The 19,238-nt window shown below is 49.5% G+C and overlaps 1 pseudogene; it reads left to right on the top strand.

The window, feature by feature from the left end:
* Positions 1–1,076: 1,076 nt before the first annotated feature.
* The window catches only part of LOC133439712 (leucine-rich repeat serine/threonine-protein kinase 1-like), a 38,669-nt pseudogene continuing 20,507 nt past the window's right edge, over positions 1,077–19,238 (top strand).

Genomic DNA, 19,238 nt, shown 5'->3' with positions numbered 1-19,238 from the left:
ATCTGAACAGATCAAATTCCAGTTCATGATCTGCAGAATGAACAAGTTCAGCTTCTGGTTCTTTATTTGCATAAATATCCATATCCATATCCTTCTCACACTCCACCAAGCAGTCAGCAGCTCTGTGCTGTGGATAATAATAACAATAATAATAATAATGATGATGATAATAATAATAATAATAATAATAAACTTTATTTCTATAGCACCTTTCATACAAAAATCGCAGCTCAAAGTGCTTCACAGTAACAATACAAACATGTCAAGAACAATGAGAAATAGAGAAACAACAACAGCAAATAAAACAAAAAGCACATATATTTAAGTGCAGTGATATAATACATAACCCTGACAAAACTCAGTTCCAAATTCCTCCACAGAACAACTACTTAGATAAGATAAAAGCAATGTTGAATATAAAAAGGTAAAAATACTGCACTGAGTCGTAGGCAAATGAAAAATAAAAAGATAAAAATATCAACATTAAGAGTACAAGATAAAAATGATCATATAAAAACATTTAAAAGTATAAAAGTAATGCAGACAGTAAAAATCAATGATATATAGATAAAAGGAAAGTGGCAACTAAGGCGCGGTTTGTCACCCGGATATCTAATTTTTAAATGCTTGAGTGAAGAGATAAGTTTAAGTTGTCTTTTGAAGATTTCTACCAACTCGGCTTCCCTGATGTTTTTGGGCAGTGTGTTCCATAGTTTTGGGGCGTAGTTGACAAACGCTGCATCACCGATCTGCTTCTGACTGTTTCTGGGAGCTTCTAATAACCAGCAGCTGATGACCGCAGGGTTCTTTTTGGAACATACTTTGTCAGGATGTTGGAGATGTAGCCTGGTCCTTGTCCATTTAGGGCTTTGTATGTAAGGAGCAGGACCTTAAAGTTTGGATGACTGCTTTGTACTGATAGATGAGCCATAATGACAAATGTTTCATCGCAGATAAAGAGTCCTGGCGGTTCAGGAAACATTGAGTACAAGCTTCTATTATACTCAGCTCACACCATTTTATTAGGTTGTAGATAAATAGATAAAAGCTCAGTACCATTCTTTACTAATGTTGTAATGACTGTTCATGTCAACCCCTCAGAGGTGTGGCAGATGTTTCTCCGTCTGTTTACTCTCGACCCCCCCCCCCCCGTCTTCTCCCATCAGTCGGTGGTGTCTCTGAGATTGTGCGGGAATCTGATCACAACCCTCCCTGAGTCTGAGAAGTGGCAGTGCTGTCAGCTGAGAACCCTGGACCTGTCCAGGAACCAGCTGGGCAGGTAGAGGCACACACGCACATGCACATGCACATGCACATGCACACGCACGCACGCACGCACGCACGCACGCACGCACGCACGCACGCACACATGTGACGTCTTGCCCTCTATACCTATTAGATAAATGAATGCACCGATAGAATGCATAAAGTGGTTAAACCTTTCAAGTATACTATTTTCAGTTAGAACCGAACTCATTTATGGTTTTGAGATTTGTTGGTAACTAAATGAGCAATAACTTTTAGATTTGTCCTCATTAAATGACTTTCAGAAACACTTTAAAATCCTGGACTTCCTGAAAAGGATCATGGCATCTCCCAGACATAGATGTTTGATTGGAGCCATTTCTGTGGTGCTGTGACTTAATCAGCTGTTTTCTAGTCTTTTACAACAGCAAACGTTTGCTTCTGATTTGAGATGGACATTTTTCTGCACCTGAGAGCATTTATTCTAAACCACGACAAAACCTCCACCTAACCTGGACGGTCTTTCAGGGAGCACTTCACACTGGCATCAGTCAGATTTGTCTCCAGCCGTGATGAAATATGTCCTTGAAAGTGATGGGGTAAATGAAGAGGCAGAAAGATAAATCTAAATAAATACTGACATGTTATCAGAAGTGCAGTGATTGTTAGAAGCAGCTGTTTAATGGATGATGTTGCTGTAACTGTAGATCTGACACTGAAGTAGAAGGTGCTGCTTGTTTTCCATGTGCAGTTTTTGGTTTGATGTCAGAAAAACTGCAACTGGCTTTTTGCACCGTACATCAGTGGACTTGTTTTTGTGAATTGTGTCCTTTCAGAATGGATGAGGTTCCCAAATCCCGGAGGCTGGCCTTCCTGGCGACGTGGAGCCGCAGGGAGCCGGACGCAGGTACAGTAACTCCCCGTCTGTGTTCGGGGTGCTGTCCTCGCCCCCGGCCTCGCCCCCATCCACACCCCCATCCTCCCCCCGTCCTCGCCCCCGTCCTCGCCCCCGTCCACACCCCCATCCTCCCCCCATCCTCGCCCCCATCCTCGCCCCCATCCACACCCCCATCCTCCCCCCGTCCTCGCCCCCGTCCTCGCCCCCGTCCACACCCCCATCCTCGCCCCCGTCCTCCCCCCATCCTCGCCCCCGTCCTCGCCCCCGTCCTCCCCCCATCCTCGCCCCCGTCCTCGCCCCCGTCCACACCCCCATCCTCGCCCCCGTCCTCCCCCCATCCTCGCCCCCGTCCTCGCCCCCGTCCTCCCCCCATCCTCGCCCCCGTCCTCGCCCCCGTCCTCGCCCCCGTCCTCCCCCCATCCTCGCCCCCGTCCTCGCCCCCGTCCTCCCCCCATCCTCGCCCCCGTCCTCGCCCCCGTCCACACCCCCATCCTCGCCCCCGTCCTCCCCCCATCCTCGCCCCCGTCCTCGCCCCCGTCCTCCCCCCATCCTCCCCCCGTCCTCGCCCCCGTCCTCGCCCCCGTCCACACCCCCATCCTCCCCCCATCCTCGCCCCCATCCTCGCCCCCATCCACACCCCCATCCTCCCCCCGTCCTCGCCCCCGTCCTCGCCCCCGTCCACACCCCCATCCTCCCCCCATCCTCGCCCCCATCCTCGCCCCCATCCACACCCCCATCCTCCCCCCGTCCTCGCCCCCGTCCTCGCCCCCGTCCACACCCCCATCCTCGCCCCCGTCCTCCCCCCATCCTCGCCCCCGTCCTCGCCCCCGTCCACACCCCCATCCTCGCCCCCGTCCTCCCCCCATCCTCGCCCCCGTCCTCGCCCCCGTCCACACCCCCATCCTCGCCCCCGTCCTCCCCCCATCCTCGCCCCCGTCCTCGCCCCCGTCCTCCCCCATCCTCGCCCCCGTCCTCGCCCCCGTCCTCCCCCCATCCTCGCCCCCGTCCTCGCCCCCGTCCACACCCCCATCCTCGCCCCCGTCCTCCCCCCATCCTCGCCCCCGTCCTCGCCCCCGTCCTCCCCCCATCCTCGCCCCCGTCCTCGCCCCCGTCCACACCCCCATCCTCACCCCCATCCTCGCCCCCGTCCTCCCCCCATCCTCGCCCCCGTCCTCGCCCCCGTCCACACCCCCATCCTCGCCCCCGTCCTCCCCCCATCCTCGCCCCCGTCCTCGCCCCCGTCCACACCCCATCCACGCCCAGTTCTGCTGCACAAAACAGGCTGCTTACCTTCTAACCCTTGTACTGTCTTTGGGTCAAAATCCCTCCTGCTCTCTCCTTCCTTCCTTCCTTCCTTCCTTCCTTCCTTCCTTCCTTCCTTCCTTCCTTCCTTCCTTCCTTCCTTCCTTCCTTCCTTCCTTCCTTCCTTCCTTCCTTCTTTTCTCCCTTACTTCCCTTCTTCCTTCCTTCCTTCCTTCCTTCCTTCCTTCCTTCCTTCCTTCCTTCCTTCCTTCCTTCCTTCTTTCTCTCCTTCCTTCCTTCCTTCCTTCCTTCCTTCCTTCCTTCCTTCTTTCTCTCCTTCCTTCCTTCCTTCCTTCCTTCCTTCCTTCCTTCCTTCCTTCCTTCTTTCTCTCCTTCCTTCCTTCCTTCCTTCCTTCTTTCTCTCCTTCCTTCCTTCCTTCCTTCCTTCTTTCTCTCCTTCCTTCCTTCCTTCCTTCCTTCCTTCCTTCCTTCCTTCCTTCCTTCCTTCCTTCCTTCCTTTCTTCCCTTCCTTCCTTCCTTCTTCCCTTCCTTCCTTCCTTCTTCCCTTCCTCCTTCCTTGACCTGAAGACAGCACAAGGGTTAATCTCCCACCAGAATTGCTGAACTTTATTGCCAGTTATTTCCAGATATACTGGAACAACGTCCCTCTCCTTCTCCTCTCCGCCCCCGATACATGAACCGATTTTTCACCAGTGCAAATCCTAATTATCTCCCTGATTCCTAACCTTGAGAGGAGCTGGTGCTGCTGGAGCTGGGAGGGAGCACTTCTCACCTTCTACCATGAATCAAACCTCACAAACTAAAGCGAACTTTTTTTCTTGGACCTTTTTACTATAATTTAAGACGAAGAAAAAGAAAGCTTGAGACGAAGTGCTGAGTCGGGCTGAGCACGTCTCATCGGCGATGGGGTTTGTGTCGAGGGGTCGGCTCCAAAGTGAGGGAAGATTTTCCTTTTGGAAATGTTTGTCACAAACTCTCAGAGGAGGAGCCAAAAATTGTACTCAAGTAAAAGTACTGTTACTTCAGAATAATATGACTCAAGTAGAAGTCAAAAGTAGTCATCCAAATAATTACTTGAGTAAAAGTAAAAAAGTACTTGGTGAAAAAACGACTCAAGTACTGAGTAACTGTTGAGTAACGTCTGATTTATTTTCAAACAGACAAAAGTACAAAATAATCATCTTCAGGCAAATTAAATCAATAAAATAATAAAATAAATTAAAATGAATTAAAAAAAATAGCTTGAATTAAAATAAGCTTAAAGTAAATTAAAGTACTTTAATAAATAATACAATGAATAAAATAACAGAATAGAAAAAATAAATTAAGCACAAGTAACACAAAATTTCAAGCCTTTGTACTTTTCTTTTTTAACCAGGCAGAACTAGAACAAACATGAACTCATAGAAACTCTGTGTGTGTTTGAGTCTGTGTAAATGTGACAAAACATGCAAAAACAAACATTTTTCCCAAAGAATCACCCAGTGATGTCATGAGATTGACGGATAAAAGGGATAAAAGAAAAGTAACAGCTCAACGTAGCCTAATGTAGCGGAGTAAGAGGAACAGTTTCTTCTTCACAAATCTACTCAAGTAAAAGTAAAAAGTATAGTGATTCAAAACTACTCCTAAAAGTACAACATTTCCCAAAACTTACTCAAGTACATGTAATGGAGTAAATGTAACTCGTTACTACCACCCTCTGCAAACTCTTAGTCCATCTGCCGGTCCAGACGGCAGCCCTGGGCGTCTGACGGACGGACGGCATCCGTGTGGACGGCAGAAACCTCTGTCTCTCTGTTTTTCAGTGTGTCCCCTGGAGTTTCCTGGGATTCTTCGAGATTCCCTGGAAGTTCTGCTGCTGAACAACAACCAGCTGGAGTGTGTTCCCCAGTCGGTGTGTGCTCTGCACAACCTGACGGAGCTGTACCTGTCCGGGTGAGTGTCTACCTGTCCGGGTGAGTGTGTATCTGTCTGGGTGAGTGTCTATCTGTCCGGGTGAGTGTGTATCTGTCCGGGTGAGTGTCTATCTGTCCGGGTGAGTGTGTATCTGTCCGGGTGAGTGTCTATCTGTCCGGGTGAGTGTGTATCTGTCCGGGTGAGTGTGTATCTGTCCGGGTGAGTGTGTATCTGTCTGGGTGAGTGTCTATCTTTCCGGGTGAGTGTGTATCTGTCCGGGTGAGTGTCTATCTGTCCGGGTGAGTGTGTATCTGTCCGGGTGAGTGTCTATCTGTCCGGGTGAGTGTGTATCTGTCCGGGTGAGTGTCTATCTGTCCGGGTGAGTGTGTATCTGTCCGGGTGAGTGTGTATCTGTCCGGGTGAGTGTGTATCTGTCCGGGTGAGTGTGTATCTGTCCGGGTGAGTGTGTATCTGTCCGGGTGAGTGTCTACCTGTCCGGGTGAGTGTGTATCTGTCCGGGTGAGTGTGTATCTGTCTGGGTGAGTGTGTATCTGTCCGGGTGAGTGTCCATCTGTCTGGGTGAGTGTGTATCTGTCTGGGTGAGTGTGTATCTGTCTGGGTGAGTGTCTATCTGTCTGGGTGAGTGTGTATCTGTCCGGGTGAGTGTCTATCTGTCCGGGTGAGTGTGTATCTGTCCGGGTGAGTGTCTATCTGTCCGGGTGAGTGTGTATCTGTCCGGGTGAGTGTGTATCTGTCCGGGTGAGTGTGTATCTGTCTGGGTGAGTGTCTATCTGTCCGGGTGAGTGTGTATCTGTCCGGGTGAGTGTCTATCTGTCCGGGTGAGTGTCTATCTGTCCGGGTGAGTGTCTATCTGTCCGGGTGAGTGTGTATCTGTCCGGGTGAGTGTGTATCTGTCCGGGTGAGTGTGTATCTGTCCGGGTGAGTGTCTACCTGTCCGGGTGAGTGTGTATCTGTCCGGGTGAGTGTGTATCTGTCTGGGTGAGTGTGTATCTGTCCGGGTGAGTGTCCATCTGTCTGGGTGAGTGTGTATCTGTCTGGGTGAGTGTGTATCTGTCCGGGTGAGTGTTTATCTGTCCGGGTGAGTGTCTATCTGTCCGGGTGAGTGTCTATCTGTCCGGGTGAGTGTGTATCTGTCCGGGTGAGTGTGTATCTGTCCGGGTGAGTGTCTATCTGTCCGGGTGAGTGTCTATCTGTCTGGGTGAGTGTGTATCTGTCCGGGTGAGTGTTTATCTGTCCGGGTGAGTGTCTATCTGTCCGGGTGAGTGTCTATCTGTCCGGGTGAGTGTGTATCTGTCCGGGTGAGTGTGTATCTGTCCGGGTGAGTGTCTATCTGTCTGGGTGAGTGTCTACCTGTCTGGGTGAGTGTGTATCTGTCCGGGTGAGTCCCCGGAGTCTGCAGCTCCATCACTCCCACACCCATACAGCTGATGGGAAGCTCAGAAATGTTGCGTTATGTTTACAGTAGTGCTGTCAGGTGATTAAAAAAATGAAATTAATTATTTACAGGATTTATAATTAATTACCGTATTTTCCGCATTATAAGGCGCACCTAAAAGCCTTTAATTTTCTCAAAAAACCGCAGTGCGCCTTATATATGATCATTACGGTAATTTCTGTTCCTGTAGTCAGGGGGATTGTGGGTAATGTAGTTGGTGTAGCCAAAGTAATGGCGCTAAAAAACGCCAGGATTCATCGCAGACGTTCAAGACAACAGCAGCGACGCTGACTCACATAATGGCGACTTTGACGAGACGGAGCAAAGCTGGTTTTTATTTTGTTAATAAAGTTTGACATACGGTACTTTTCTTGTTTTTTTTTTTGCATTTGCTGTAGGATTTTGTATCATTTCCTGTAGCAGCTCCATCAGGTAGATACTAACTCAACCCCAGCCACTATAGTACGCTATTTTACCATATATTTATTTATGCGCCTTATAATGCGGTGATAAATGATAATTCAGGCTTCGGGAATTAATAAAGTTCTATCTATCTATCTATCTATCTATCTGTCTATCTGTCTATCTGTCTGTCTGTCAATAGGGGTCGGCAAACCGCGGCTCTAGAGCCGCATTCGGCTCTTTAGCGCCGCCCTAGTGGCTCCTGGAGCTTTTTCAAAAATGTTTGACCTTTTTTCCTTTTTTTCTTCTTTTTTTCTCCTTCTTTCTTTTTTTTCTTCTTTTTTTTCTCTTTTTCCCCTTTTTTCTTCTGTTTTTCCTTTTTTTCTCTTTTTCTCTTTTTTCTTCTGTTTTTCCTTTTTTTCTCTTTTTCTCTTTTTTCTTCTGTTTTTCCTTTTTTTCTCTTTTTTTCTTCCTTTATGCTTTCGACTTTTTTCTCGACATTTCTACTTTTTTCTTGACATTTCAACTTTTTTCTCAACATTTTGACCTTTTTCTATAAATTGTACTTCAACATTGTCGACATTTTAACTTTTTCTCGACATTTCGACTTTTTTCTCGAAGTGCATACTGAAAAAAAAATCTTCCTCTAAAATATTATTTTATTTTTCTCCTGCCTGGCCCTAATACTCTTCCATAGATTTGCGTAACAAAAAGAGTCATGTGGAAAGACATTAGCAGCTACATTTGCAGCCGAGGACCCAGTTCTAACTAATATAGAAACATGCAGCATGTGTTTCTTCATTCTAAGGCTGATACAAGACTTTTTTGCGGCTCCAGACATATTAGTTTTTTGTATTTTTGGTCCAATATGGTTCTAAAACATGTTGTGCTGATGACCCCTGGTCTAAAAGAAAACCAGCGGTGATGTACGTGTGACTGAGCCGTCCTGCTGCTCTGATCGCCGTGTCCTGATCTGTTTCTCTGGGGAACAGGAACCCGGGGATTCGGGAGCTCCCTGCAGAGCTGGGCCAGCTCTCCAACCTCTGGCAGCTGGACATCGAAGACCTCAACATCACCAACGTCCCCCAGGCCGTGAGGAAAGAAGGTAGCGTCAGCCGGCCGTCAGCAGGAGCCCCGAGCCGTTTCATTTTACCTGCCTTTTTAGAAGGAATCCCGTGTTTCTCTGAGGAGAATAGTACTAAAAGCATCTGCAGTGTGCAGCCCACGCCCCAACAGGCAGGGAAGGATGCAGAACGCCCAGGAAGGGGGGATTGTTGTATTTACTTTGATTTGAACCATGTTTCCTTTCTTGGCGACTTTGTTTCATATTTTATTCCTGGTCAGTCAACTGATCGTACTGATGATTTGAAACAGAAGTGGTGTTAGTGGGGTCTTTAACCCTTGTGCTGTCTTTGGGTCAAAATGACCTAATTCTCCTGTTCCTCCTTTCCTCCTGCTCTCTCCTTCCTTCCTTCCTTCCTTCCTTCCTTCCTTCCTTCCTTCCTTCCTTCCTTCCTTCCTTCCTTCCTTCCTTCCTTCCTTCCTTCCTTCCTTCCTTCCTTCCTTCCTTCCCTTCCTTCCTTCCTTCCTTCCTTCCTTCCTTCCTTCCTTCCTTCCTTCCTTCCTTCCTTCCTTCCTTCCTTCCTTCCTTCCTTCCTTCCTTCCTTCCTTCCTTCCTTCCTTCCTTCCTTCCTTCCTTCCTTCCTTCCTTCCTTCCTTGACCCAAAGACAGCACAAGGGTTAAGGCTCAAAGATGTGCAGAGAACGACAGAGAGATTGATCCTCAGCTGTTCATGAATTCACAATAACCTTTATTATCACTGCTATAAACACTAGCTTACTTACTTGTTTTGTTTTCTCCTCTTGGCCAACAAGATGAGCCAGACGTGAGACATCTGTCATGTGATTTGAGCATTTACTTTATAGCGTATTTTCAGCACATTGATAGGCGCTGAAAACATGTGCAAACACAAACCCGCAGCAGGAAACGGTAGCGCTAGCACCCATCACTGACGGAGCCTTCACTCCCAGGTGGACGTGCTACTCATGGGAACAAAGCCGCTGCTGACAGCTTTTAGAACCTTCATAAACAGCTTTTATAAATACGGAAAGGTTTATTTATATAGCACCTTTCACAGACAGCGCTTCACAGAAGAACTAAAATACAAATACATTAAACTGCAAATACACTCATAATTAAAGCTGCAAGCAGCGATGAACGGCTCCACCCTTGTGCACGTTCAGGCTGCAGTGGAAGCTTGTATGACTTGATGTAGATTCTTCAGGGTTGGGCATTTAGCGGATGAAACACCCACGACTCTCTATATCAAACCATTCAAAGGTTATGGCAGAAAGTAAGAGCTATCAGATATGGACCAATCAGATGAAGGGGCGGGGCTAATTTGCAGCAATTAAGGTGAAGGGAGGCAAAACCGAGTCCGATGACACCACCCACGAGTCTTTAGGGGGGTGCGCTTTTTGGCGTCTATTGTCGCCACGGTAACGCTTTTGACTTAGAAAAGTAATGCGCATTGTCGCAGGATGGAGACACACATTTTAATGTATAACACACCTGGGTGCACGTTACGGTTCAGGCGAAGAAGCGGCCGAAGAAATGGCATAAATTTCGCCAAAATTACACGATTAATTCAAAATGGCCGACTTCCTGTTGGGTTTCGGCCATGGCGTCAAGAGACTTTTCTTTAAGTTGTGACATGATACAGGTGTGTACCGATTTTCGTGCATGTACGTCAAACCGTATTGTGGGGCTTGAGGCACAAAAGTTTTCTAGGGGGCGCTGTTCAGCCATTAGGCCACGCCCATTAATGCAAACCCTTAAATATCAAATTTTTCGCCAGGCCTGGCTTGGTGCAAAATTTGGTGATTTTTGGGGCACGTTTAGGGGGAAAAAAAGGCCCTCCTTTCGTCGGAAAAATTAAAGAAAGAAAGACATACAGATACAATAGGGCCTTCGCACTGTAAATGCTCGGGCCCTGATAATAAAATAAATGACATTCACAGAAGGAATAAGATTAAAAATGAAAATAAGCTGTTGTGATTATTAAAGCAGGTTATCAAGGCTGCTGATGGTTTCATGGCCTTGAGTTTAACTGTGGGTGTGTTGGATACGTTTAGGGAGGGAGGTTTGCTGCGGTTCAGCAGAACTGGTCCCCTATCCTGTCCGGATAGGAAAACACACAAAACCTGAAACAAGCAGAATTCACCGAGCGTTGGACCCCATTATACATATAAACTGAACTGAATTAACAATCAGGAGAAGCTGTGAGGTCAGAAGTAGAGAAGAACTTTAGTGCAAGTCTGACACAGTAGGACCGAAATGCATCATACTCAAACACACTCATGTGCAAGCAGTGTTCCTAAAGCTATTTGGACCCGAGTGATCTCCAGAAATGAGCCAAACTCAGCCCCTCTGCTTTGGCAGGTCCTGCATCTGTCCTGGCTTTCCTCCAAGCACAGCTTCGGAAAGCAGAGCCGTGTAAACTCCTGAAGATGCTGGTGATCGGCCCCCCGAGGCAGGGCAAGACGGCCCTGGTGGAGGCCCTGCTGACGGGCAAGGCGTCGCCCTTCACCCCAGGCCGAGGGCAGCGTCTCCACCTGCACCTGGGAGCTGGACAAAAGCAGCACGGCCAAAAACAATGTGAGGACAACACTGGCAGCACAGACCCGGGAGGGTTGACTCTTGACTCTTGTTGCGTGCAGAAGGACAGCGTGGTGTGTAAAGCTTGAGTTATAGTTCTGCGTCAAATCGACGCCGTGCCTACGCGCTCATCGTGACGCTGTCGTGAACCTTCGGACTTCTCCGTCACTCCATTTCTCCACGGTGCAGAACCCCCGTGACCGCTAATTTGTAATCTTTTCCTGAATAATAATAATAATAATGCATTTAACTTATAACGCACTTTCCATTCAATGAATCTCAAAGTGCTACACTTAGACCATGATTCATTCATACACATTCTCACTGGTTGTGGTAAACTACGTTTGTAGCCACAGCTGCCCTGGGGCAGGGCTGCCATTCCGCGCCAAACGGCCCCTCCGACCACCACCAACATTCAAACACATTCACACGGGGCAAGGTGGGTAAGGTGTCTTGCCCAAGGACACTACGACAGTAACTGGGATGGAGCGGGATTCGAACCGCCAACCTTCCGATCATTGGACGACCCGCTCTACCACCTGAGCTACTGTGCAAAAAACCAAAACAAAAAAAAATCACACATACACGAAGAGAAGAGCGCTGAAAGTTCACGACTGCTTCAAACCGGAAAACGGAAATGCGTTGCTACCAAGCGAACCAATCACAGCCCTCTTGGTCTGTAGTTACAATTTTTGGGAGATGCGTGTCAGCGAAGGCGTCAGTGACGGCGTGTGGTACGCGTCGACGCGTACCACACGCCGTAGGCACAGCGTCGGTTTGACGCAGAACCATATCTCAGCCTTAACGTGTGTGTGCGTGCAGAGGGACAGCCTGGTGTGTAACGTGTGTTGTGTGCAGAGGGACTGCCTGGTGTGTAACGTGTGGAACGTGTGTTGCGTGCAGAGGGACGGCCTGGTGTGTAACGTGTGTAACGTGTGTTGCGTACAGAGGGACGGCCTGGTGTGTAACGTGTGGAACGTGTGTTGCCTACAGAGGGACGGCCTGGTGTGTAACGTGTGGAACGTGTGTTGCGTGCAGAGGGACGGCCTGGTGTGTAACGTGTGGAACGTGTGTTGCGTGCAGAGGGACGGCCTGGTGTGTAACGTGTGGAACGTGTGTTGCCTACAGAGGGACGGCCTGGTGTGTAACGTGTGGAACGTGTGTTGCCTACAGAGGGACGGCCTGGTGTGTAACGTGTGGAACGTGTGTTGCGTGCAGAGGGACGGCCTGGTGTGTAACGTGTGTAACGTGTGTTGCGTACAGAGGGACGGCCTGGTGTGTAACGTGTGGAACGTGTGTTGCCTACAGAGGGACGGCCTGGTGTGTAACGTGTGGAACGTGTGTTGCGTGCAGAGGGACGGCCTGGTGTGTAACGTGTGGAACGTGTGTTGCGTGCAGAGGGACGGCCTGGTGTGTAACGTGTGGAACGTGTGTTGCCTACAGAGGGACGGCCTGGTGTGTAACGTGTGGAACGTGTGTTGCCTACAGAGGGACGGCCTGGTGTGTAACGTGTGGAACGTGTGTTGCGTGCAGAGGGACAGCCTGGTGTGTAACGTGTGTTGCGTACAGAGGGACGGCCTGGTGTGTAACGTGTGGAACGTGTGTTGCCTACAGAGGGACGGCCTGGTGTGTAACGTGTGGAACGTGGGCGGCCAGGCCAGCATGACCACGGTGAACCAGTGCTTCTTCACCGACAAGGCCTTGTACCTGGTGGTCTGGAACCTGGCGCTGGGGGAGGAGGCTGTGGCCAACCTGCAGACCTGGCTGCTCAACATCGAGGTGAAGTAGAATCAGAATACTTTATTGTCAGTGTACCTGGGTACAGTGAGATTTGAAGCAGCATCACCTCTCCAGTGCAAGACAAATAGCAGTAGTGCAAACAATAAGAAAAATAAAACAATAAGAAATATAAGAAATATAAATAATATAAAAAAGGTTAAGGTGCATTTGAATCATTTTCTTTTTTTTTTTTTTTTTTTACAGATGACAGTTTTTTACAGATGACAGTATATACATATGTAGGAATATTGCACAGAGTCCGGGAGAAGTATTGCACAGTTAAAAAAGACAGTAACGAGGATAATTCACATCTTGTTCAGGGTGATCATGGCTTTGGGGAAAAAACTGTTTTTGAGTCTGTTTGTTTTTGACCTGATGACTCTGTAGAGTCTTCCTGAAGGCAGCAGGTCAAACAGGTCAGAGCCGGGGTGGGACCTGTCTTTAATGATGTTAGTGGCTCTGCTGAGGCAACGGGAGGTGTAAATGTCCGTCAGGGGGGGGAGGGGGCAGCCGATGATCCTCTGCGCTGCTTTCACCACCCTCTGCAGCCTTCCTCTGTCCGCAGCAGTGCAGCTGCCGTACCAGACTGTAATGCAGTACGTCAGCAGGCTCTGGATGGATGAGAGGTAGAAGGTCAGCAGCAGGCTGGGGTCCAGCTTGTATCTCCTGAGGACTCTCAGGTAGAAGGTCAGCAGCAGGCTGGAGTCCAGCTTGTATCTCCTGAGGACTCTCAGGTAGAAGGTCAGCAGCAGGCTGGAGTCCAGCTTGTATCTCCTGAGGACTCTCAGGAAGAAGGTCAGCAGCAGGCTGGGGTCCAGCTTGTATCTCCTGAGGACTCTCAGGAAGTGCAGCCGCTGCTGAGCCTTTTTGGTGATGGCGGTGACCATCAGACCAGGAGATGCTGTCGGAGATGAGGAGGCCAAGAAACCGGAAGGAGTGGACCCTTTCCACTCTCTGGCCGTTGATGTAGAGGGGGGCTGGGTCGGTGTTCTGTTTCCTGAAGTTGACGATGATCTCCTTGGTTTTCCGGTGTTCAGAGTGAGGTTGTTCTCTGAGCTCCAGGCTGTCAACATCAGGACCTCCTCTCTGTAGGCTGCCTCATCCCCCTTTGAGATGAGTCCGACCACCGTAGTGTCGTCCGCAAACTTCACTATCAGGTTGTTGTTGTGGGTGGGACTGCAGTCGTTGGTGTAGAGGCTGTACAGGAGGGGGCTCAGCACACGGCCCTGTGGAGCACCGGGGCTGTACAGGAGGGGGCTCAGCACACAGCCCTGTGGAGCACCGGGGCTGTACAGGAGGGGGCTCAGCACACAGCCCTGTGGAGCACCGGGGCTGTACAGGAGGGGGCTCAGCACACAGCCCTGTGGAGCACCGGTGCTGTACAGGAGGGGGCTCAGCACACGGCCCTGTGGAGCACCGGGGCTGTACAGGAGGGGGCTCAGCACACGGCCCTGTGGAGCACCGGGGCTGTACAGGAGGGGGCTCAGCACACAGCCCTGTGGAGAGCCGGTGCTCAGCGTGCGGGTGGAGGACCGGTGGGGGCCGAGTCTCACAGTCTGGGGACGGTTGGTGAGAAAGTTTTTTTATCCAGGCACATGTGAGAGGGGGCAGGCCGATGGTGGTCAGTTTTGTGATGAGGATGTCTGGGATTATTGTGTTGAAGGCGGAGCTATAGTCCACGAAGAGCATCCGGATGTAGCTCTGCTGTTGCTCCAGGTGGGTCAGAGCAGAGTGTAGAGCTACGGCGATGGCTCCTCAGTGGATCTGTTAGCTCGATAGGCGAACTGGAATGGGTCAAAGTCCAGGGGGAGGTGGTTCTTGATGTGGTGAAGAACTAGTCTCTCGAGGCACTTGGTGATTACCGGGGTGAGGGCCACTGGGCGGTAATCATTCAGGCTGGTGGCGGGGGACTTTTTCGGCAACGGGATGATGGTAGCAGATTTCAGGCAGGACGGGACGACTGCCTGAGGTGTTGAAGATCCTGGTGGAGGTGGGGGGTGAGCTGGTGGAGGTGGGGGTGAGCTGGTGGAGGTGGGGGTGAGCTGGTGGAGGTAGGGGTGAGCTGGTGGAGGTGGGGGTGAGCTGGTGGAGGTGGGGGTGAGCTGGTGGGCGCACGCGCTGAGCACCTTGCCTGGAACTCCGTCTGGGCCGGCAGCTTTCTTGGTGTTCACTGCCAGGAGCACCCGTCTGACGTCATGCTCCTGTACAGTGAGTGGAGTGATGGAGGATCCTGGTGGGGGGGTGATGGAGGATCCTGGTGGGGGGGTGATGGAGGAACCTGGTGGGGGGGGGGGGCCTGGTGGGAGGGTGATGGAGGATCCTGGTGGGGGGGGTGATGGAGGATCCTGGTGGGGGGGTGATGGAGCATCCTGGTGGGGGGGGTGGTGGAGGATCCTGGTGGGGGGGTGATGGAGGATCCTGGTGGGGGGGTGGTGGAGGAACCTGGTGGGGGGGGTGATGGAGGATCCTGGTGGGGGGGTGATGGAGGATCCTGGTGGGGGGGTGGGCGGGGCTGGAGCAGCTGAGTGCTGCTGTGGTGTCTCAAAGCGAGCAAAGAAGCCATTCAGCTCCTCTGCTCGTGGTGCACTCAGGTCTGCGGTTGACACATCACTGCCTCTGAAGTTAGTGATGTGTTGTATTCCCCGCCACACCTCCCGGGAGTTGTTACTGGACAGGTGGGACTGGACAGGTGGGACTTTATTCTCATCCTGTGGTCCGCTTTGGCTTTCTTAATTCCTTTAGACAGGTCAGCTGGAGTAGCTCTGTGCAGAGCTCTGTCCCCCTGACCTGAAGGCGGCGTTGCGGGGCCCTGAGGAGTGAGCGGACCTGGTTAGTCATCCAGGGTTTCTGGTTCGGAAAAACCCGGACGGTTTTTTTACAGTCACATTCCCAATACAGAACTTGATGTAGTCCAGTACTGTGTACAGCTACACACACACGCACGCACACACACACGCACACACACACCTGCCGACACACTGAATCAGTGCAGTGATGATGGTTTGTGTTTCCACCTACCAACAAAATGAATTAGAAATGATGATCAACAGAGAACTGACGCTTGGAATCCTCCACCAGTTTAATGCTGTGGTCAGCAGGTGGTGCTATAGCCTCATAAACACCAGTTCACTGAGCAGAACCGTTCAGGGACGCACCGGGGAGTAACTCAGCTCTGGCCACACCTGTATAACATCACAGCCGCCGTCACTCCGTCTCCAGTCCCGACCATCTGTGATACCAGACTGGTGAGCAGCTCTGTGACTCCAGGTGTGACATGGTGCTACCTTTGCAACAAGACAGACGTAGAGGCTGCGTCCCAAATCCCATCCTTCCACCCTAATGAGTAGCAAAAACAGTACGGAGATTTTTTAGTGCGTCCGAAACATTAGTACGTACTCAATAGTATGTACTATCCATACTCATTCTGGAGAAATGTATTAGTGTGGATTGATGGACACTAGCTAAACAGAAACCTCTCACAATGCAATGCAGCAGCGTTTGGTTGCTAAGTGCTGCGCAGATACGTATATATGTCATAAGTATAATATTAAGTGTAATAATATTATATAATATAATATTCATATATAATAATATTATATAATGTAATCTTGTTTGGGCTAGGATAAACAGGAAAGAGCGGAGCGGTGCTGCTACTGCTATTGTTACCATGGTAACAGCTGCTACTGCTGCTGTGAACTTTTAGGGCTGATTTAAAGGATCTACAGTTGGAACAGACCTCAGGTCTACAGGAAGTTTGTTCCACCGGTGAGGAGCAGAATAACTGAACGCTGCTGAACCTTGCTTGTTCTGGTTCTGGGGAACCACAACAAACCAGATCCAGATGAACCTCAGGGGTCTGGGAGCTTCATAGGAACTAACAGATCCAGCATGGATTTTAGACCAGCAGTAAGATTTTAAACTCTGGAAGCCAGTGTAGTGATTTCATGACTGGTGTAATATGGTCCAGTTTCCTGTGTAATATGGTCCAGTTCCTGGTGTAATATGGTCCAGTTTCCTGGTGTAATGTGGTCCAGTTTTCCTGGTTGTAATATGGTCCAGTTTCCTGGTGTAATATGGTCCAGTTTCCTGGTGTAATATGGTCCAGTTTCCTGGTGTAATGTGGTCCAGTTTCCTGGTGTAATGTGGTCCAGTTTCCTGGTGTAACATGGTCCAGTTTCCTGGTGTAATATGGTCCAGTTTCCTGGTGTAATGTGGTCCAGTTTCCTGGTGTAATATGGTCCAGTTTCCTGGTGTAATGTGGTCCAGTTTCCTGGTGTAATGTGGTCCAGTTTTCCTGGTGTAACATGGTCCAGTTTCCTGGTGTAATATGGTCCAGTTTCCTGGTGTAATGTGGACCAGTTTCCTGGTGTAATGTGGTCCAGTTTCCTGGTGTAGTGTTGTCCAGTTTCCTGGTGTAATGTGGTCCAGTTTCCTGGTGTAATATGGTCCAGTTTCCTGGTGTAATATGGTCCAGTTTCCTGGTGTAATATGGTCCAGTTTCCTGGTGTAATGTGGTCCAGTTTCCTGGTGTAATATGGTCCAGTTTCCTGGTGTAATGTGGTCCAGTTTCCTGGTGTAATATGGTCCAGTTTCCTGGTGTAATGTGGTCCAGTTTCCTGGTGTAATGTGGTCCAGTTTCCTGGTGTAATATGGTCCAGTTTCCTGGTGTAATGTGGTCCAGTTTCCTGGTGTAATGTGGTCCAGTTTCCTGGTGTAATATGGTCCAGTTTCCTGGTGTAATGTGGTCCAGTTTCCTGGTGTAATGTGGTCCAGTTTCCTGGTGTAATATGGTCCAGTTTCCTGGTGTAATGTGGTCCAGTTTCCTGGTGTAATGTGGTCCAGTTTCCTGGTGTAATATGGTCCAGTTTCCCTGGTGTAATGTGGTCCAGTTTCCTGGTGTAATGTGGTCCAGTTTCCTGGTGTAATGTGGTCCAGTTTCCTGGTGTAATGTGGTCCAGTTTCCTGGTGTAATGTGGTCCAGGTTCCTGGTGTAATATGGTCCAGTTTCCTGGTGTAATGTGGTCCAGTTTCCTGGTGTAATATGGTCCAGTTTCCTGGTGTAATGTGGTCCAGTTTCCTGGTGTAATATGGTCCAGTTTCCTGGTGTAATATGGTCCAGTTTCCTGGTGTAATATGGTCCAGTTTCCTGGTGTAATATGGTCCAGTTTCCTGGTGTAATGTGGTCCAGTTCCTGGTGTAATATGGTCCAGTTTCCTGGTGTAATGTGGTCCAGTTTCCTGGTGTAACATGGTCCAGTTTCCTGGTGTAATATGGTCCAGTTTCCTGTGTAATGTGGTCCAGTTTCCTGGTGTAATATGGTCCAGTTTCCTGGTGTAATGTGGTCCAGTTTCCTGGTGTAATATGGTCCAGTTTCCTGGTGTAATGTGGTCCAGTTTCCTGGTGTAATGTGGACCAGTTTCCTGGTGTAATATGGTCCAGTTTCCTGGTGTAATGTGGTCCAGTTTCCTGGTGTAATATGGTCCAGTTTCCTGGTGTAATGTGGTCCAGTTTCCTGGTGTAATATGGTCCAGTTTCCTGGTGTAATGTGGTCCAGTTTCCTGGTGTAATGTGGTCCAGTTTCCTGGTGTAATATGGTCCAGTTTCCTGGTGTAATGTGGTCCAGTTTCCTGGTGTAATGTGGTCCAGTTTCCTGGTGTAATATGGTCCAGTTTCCTGGTGTAATGTGGTCCAGTTTCCTGGTGTAATGTGGTCCAGTTTCCTGGTGTAATGTGGTCCAGTTTCCTGGTGTAATGTGGTCCAGTTTCCTGGTGTAATGTGGTCAAGGTTCCTGGTGTAATATGGTCCAGTTTCCTGGTGTAATGTGGTCCAGTTTCCTGGTGTAATGTGGTCCAGTTTCCTGGTGTAATGTGGTCCAGTTTCCTGGTGTAATATGGTCCAGTTTCCTGGTGTAATGTGGTCCAGGTTCCTGGTGTAATGTGGTCCAGTTTCCTGGTGTAATATGGTCCAGTTTCCTGGTGTAATGTGGTCCAGTTTCCTGGTGTAATGTGGTCCAGTTTCCTGGTGTAATATGGTCCAGTTTCCTGGTGTAATATGGTCCAGTTTCCTGGTGTAATGTGGTCCAGTTTCCTGGTGTAATGTGGTCAAGGTTCCTGGTGTAATATGGTCCAGTTTCCTGGTGTAATGTGGTCCAGTTTCCTGGTGTAATGTGGTCCAGTTTCCTGGTGTAATGTGGTCCAGTTTCCTGGTGTAATATGGTCCAGTTTCCTGGTGTAATGTGGTCCAGGTTCCTGGTGTAATGTGGTCCAGTTTCCTGGTGTAATATGGTCCAGTTTCCTGGTGTAATGTGGTCCAGTTTCCTGGTGTAATGTGGTCCAGTTTCCTGGTGTAATATGGTCCAGTTTCCTGGTGTAATATGGTCCAGTTTCCTGGTGTAATGTGGTCCAGTTTCCTGGTGTAATATGGTCCAGTTTCCTGGTGTAATGTGGTCCAGTTTCCTGGTGTAATGTGGTCCAGTTTCCTGGTGTAATATGGTCCAGTTTCCTGGTGTAATGTGGTCCAGTTTCCTGGTGTAATGTGGTCCAGTTTCCTGGTGTAATATGGTCCAGTTTCCTGGTGTAATGTGGTCCAGTTTCCTGGTGTAATGTGGTCCAGTTTCCTGGTGTAATGTGGTCCAGTTT

Source organism: Cololabis saira, unplaced genomic scaffold (assembly GCF_033807715.1).
Source record: "Cololabis saira isolate AMF1-May2022 unplaced genomic scaffold, fColSai1.1 scf196, whole genome shotgun sequence".
Taxonomy (NCBI): Eukaryota; Metazoa; Chordata; class Actinopteri; order Beloniformes; family Belonidae; genus Cololabis; species Cololabis saira.
The sequence above is the reverse complement of the archived record's forward strand: the minus strand, read 5'-3'. Positions and strand labels throughout refer to the sequence as shown.